The sequence below is a fragment of the Sparus aurata genome, chromosome 19 (genome assembly GCF_900880675.1).
Source record: "Sparus aurata chromosome 19, fSpaAur1.1, whole genome shotgun sequence".
In the NCBI taxonomy this organism is placed as follows: domain Eukaryota; kingdom Metazoa; phylum Chordata; class Actinopteri; order Spariformes; family Sparidae; genus Sparus; species Sparus aurata.
In genome coordinates, this window is record NC_044205.1 from 13200530 (window position 1) to 13204877 (window position 4348).

Genomic DNA, 4348 nt, shown 5'->3' on the forward strand with positions numbered 1-4348 from the left:
GTGTGGGGGTGAGCAGCTCTGCAGAGAGGTACAATATTTTAATGCCTCAGAAATTACCGCTCACTATTTGTCGAGTTGTTTGGGCAGCGGGGAGAAAAAAATTCATGGCATATATACCTCCCAGCCCCACCTCTCTCCTGCACCCACAGCTGCAACCACCACCCCCGATCGTTTTGATCTAATTTCCTCTTTTTTTTCCCTTCTTCCTTTACCTTTCCTGCTGAAATTGATTTCTGCTTGTTTGGTTTGGCAGTAATAAGATCAACAGTAGGATCATGTTTCAATGGCATACTACCTTGAACCCCAGGCAAATGATTTGTCCAAACTTAATAATGGAAATACTTAGGATGTATTGGGAGATGTAAACAGTAGTTGTAATAAAACAGCGCCGGAAGGTAAGGGCTCCTTTAAGTTGCAAAGCCTTTCCACTTATGTTGGCCGTGCACACCTCAGGCTCTCCCCAAACACTACGAATAAAATGTATCCCCATTTAGCCTGGCGAAAAGTCACCCAATAAAAGCTATTTAACTGGAGTGCGGTCTGGAACGTGGCATGTTCGGCACACTGCAAAGTTTGACCGCCAATGACAGAGCTGTCAACACAACAGGAAACAGCTACACTGGCAGTTAGTTTAACCCTGTCAAATACACATATAGACAATGTTGAAGTCCCGTTCTATACTGTAATGCCAAAGCACTGTTAGAAAATCTCATATTTCCCCGTTTGGCTCTAATGCTCACAACTTTAGCGTGAGTCACTAAGAAATAAAAGAATCTTTACTCATAGCAAGCTAGCTTCAGTCTTTCTCCTCTTTGTGAACTGTAAAGTCAATCAGTCAGCAGGACTTGTTAGGGATTTGAGGACATATTGTATTTTCTAAACCATGTCGTCACCTACATAGACAGTGAAACCTCAGCGATTTGCTCAAGTCGCTAAGGTAGCAATTTCAGGTTATATTTAGCTTTTCCAAAAGATGTATTGTATGTGCGTCAGTTTCTAATTAAGCCCTTCAAGAGTTTTGTTTACAGGCCGTTGCCTCACACCTTGTATGCATTGGCCCACTTGCATTCCTCCAAGTGAATTAGATTAGTTTCACTCCATGCAGGATGGCAGAGTTACTCCCTGTCTTCGGCCGTAACGCGAAAAATGTATCCACTCAGGAAACGCTTCACATCCTCTCTCTCTCTCTCTCCCTTCACACAGATTTATCCTCCATTTTTACAAAAAAAACTGCGACCTTCATGAAAGCATCAATGTTCAACATTACATGAGCAGGTTAAGGCTGGATGGATTCAGTGTTGTGGAAGCTCACACATCACAGTCCAAAATAAAGTTACTAGTTTGCATTTGTTTGCTGCAGATCTCCCACAATGTGGTTTCTTACAAGTTTGTTTACTTCTGTCAAGAAATGAATGTAACCGGTCGTTTACATAACGCTGTGAGTTTGACTTGGGTGGAGGGACTCTGCAGCTGTTGGCTTCTTGTCTTACCCTTTGATAATGATTTCTTTTCTCATTTACCTGCAGATATTTCCCAAGACTGGTTGGACGCTTCAATTTGATGTGCTATTTCATACGTGCTTCCAACATGGCTGACGTTCAGACTTGTTTTTTCCAGCCCCGACGTGCACATTTTGCATAAAAATGTGACATTTTTTCAGTTGGAATATGTACTGATGTGTTTTTGTAACTCATGACTTTGCTTCAGCAGTAGTGCTATCAATGTTTTTTTCCCAGGATTGCGACAGCATGACCTGCCTTACTCTGCCTTTATTTAGCTTAATAGCATGATATTCTTACCCTAAAATTCCTTTCAGACACAACGAAATTTTGCACTGCCTTGTGTGCTTGCCAATTAACATTACATTGGTGTTGCTGATTTGTACATGACGTTCTCACATTTTCACATATTTCGAAGTTGCATCCCTCATTTGATTGCATATGGTATCTGACATTTAGCTAAAGCCCAGCAGCTTTAGCATTTGTTACTGCTGCTCTAATATCAGTGCAGACTGTCGGGGCAGGAATACTGGTTGCTAATGTTAGCCTATAAAGCACAGCTAATGTTAGCGGCAGGCAACGAAGCAGTTTCGTTTTCTTATATGATTGCTTGTTTGAATGAACTAAGGTTGTCCATGGTTTGTCATCTCCATCGCATAAATGGAGAATGGCACTGTGATGATACCAGGATTGCCACGGTAACGCAAGAGAAACCACCACAGCAGGAGACGCCATGTTGGAATTGTCCAGTTGTAACGTAACTGATGACGTGTGAGGGTCTCGAGGGGTTGTGCATTTCATAGGGGGAGATTTCAATCACTTCCCTGTTTAACTCTGCGCTGAGGGTCAAGGGGGCGTTCGAAAACATGGGGTAGGGGTACCACTTGGAAATGGAATTAGGCCTTAGTCTCCATGTCTAAACCTTGAAGACAATCTTCAGACCGGACGACAATACTCCTCAGTGTGCAGCACGTGAGCTGATGTAATAGAGGAGTGTTCAGGGCCCAGAAGATTCCTGCGTGCAGCTGCACTCTGTGGCACTATTGACCCAAAATAGACAGATTCATGGTGTGTTTAGTTCTGTATCATGGCCACTGTTGTTGTCTGCCACATGGAGTCCTTGTGACCAGGCCACAGAGTCGAGATAAAAAAGCTTTACGGCTGTTTAGAGTTCTTAATCAGCTTCCTCGCTCAAAAATCCCAAACTGTTCCACTCAGAGAAAGTTCAAACACAGACGCTTTTGAAATTTTGCAAATTGGAGCACACAGTTAGAGGCTCAAGCACAAGACTAAAATAGAAAATACCAAAATTTGTGCTTAAACAAGCAAACAATTGCAAATGCTAACATGTGCTTAATCACAAATCCATTCTTCAAAAAGTTATTCTTCCTTTATGAGTGTCTCTCCTCACACACCAGGTGCGTCAGTTTAAACAAATTGGATCTCCATAATTTTTATCGTGGTGTTTTTTTGAATTTCTTGTTTCTTGCCACAGGTGGCATGGTGAATCTGAAAGGCAAGTCAAGGACATTGGGTGGCTTTGTTGGTGGCATAGCTGGTGTGATGATGATTGTGAGCCTGACATGTTTATACTTAAATCAATTTGTACTCTCGTAATTGAGGCACTGTCATGCCTTTTGATGCCCTTCATGCCAGTTTAAATGTTCTTGCAGTGCTAATTCTTCTGCTTCTGTGGTTAAGGGCCCAGTAAAAAGAGGCTCAGTCATAACAAGGCAAATATTCATCATCCAGCTGCAAGGGGGACCTGTTTCTCAGTCGAGTGTAAAACTGAGGCATGTGATTCGGAGCTGTCATCGTCTGAGCTGTTTTAATTTTTTTGACCCTTGCTCGGGAGCAAAAAATGGAAACTCCGAAAGTTGGTGGAAATAAACAGCAGGCGGACTCGTAAAACACCTGTTTGCAGTACGGGGGCCTGAGAGCAGGAGTTGTTAATAGCCAGCCATAAATCGCTCACTCCATTGTTCTGTCACCAAGTTGCAGGCCTGCATTTCTCAGTGGGATTCATGAGGTAAAACTTTGTTGAATGTAAAAGGCCAACCCACCCCCCAATCACCCCCCCCCCCGTGCTCCTTTGCTACTTTGACATCAAACATTTTAAAGCATCAATCGCCGGGCGCACCATGTGCACCTTTGAAACTAGGAAACGAACTTCTGAGCTGTGACAGAAACATGCAAATCGCCTTTTGAATTTCGACTTCTTTGCAAGTAATTTGGTTCCCCTCACATCATCTACATAAAAAACCATTTCATTACATTTGAATGAAAAATTGCTGTCTTCTTTTGTGGCGCACAATTTGACTATATTGTAGATTAGTCACAGCCAGTTAACAGAGGCTTTTTGGCGGAATGCTGATATTGAGAATAGTGTTCGCGCAGAAAAACATGCTGATTTATCAGAATATAGCTGCTGTTGACCTTTTCGCGAGGGCTCCGGAGCACCAGCAGAGAGGGGTCTTTTTCCTAATCAGTCTTTTGGCAACAAACACAAGCTGTTTGGGGCCACGGAAAGCAATTGAAGGTGTGTGAATGTGTGTGAAGAGTGCATTCATAGCCGTGTCACCTGGACAGCAGAGTAAATCCCCCACCCCTTTTATTTTTCAAGTAGACCTTGTGGACGTCTCAGCCGTCTCATTGATACAAAACCGCAAGTCTGATGAACAAAGGAGGAGGCAGAGAAATTGCAGGGAGGGGGCGGAAAGAGCAGTCGGAACAGACAAGCCCGGACGGGACGGGAGGGAGACCTCTGGCCTTTCCACCCGTCGTCCCTCAGAGTCTGCTCGGACGAGGGGTTTGGCTGACTGTAACAAGCTGCACAAAGGCAGCAGGAG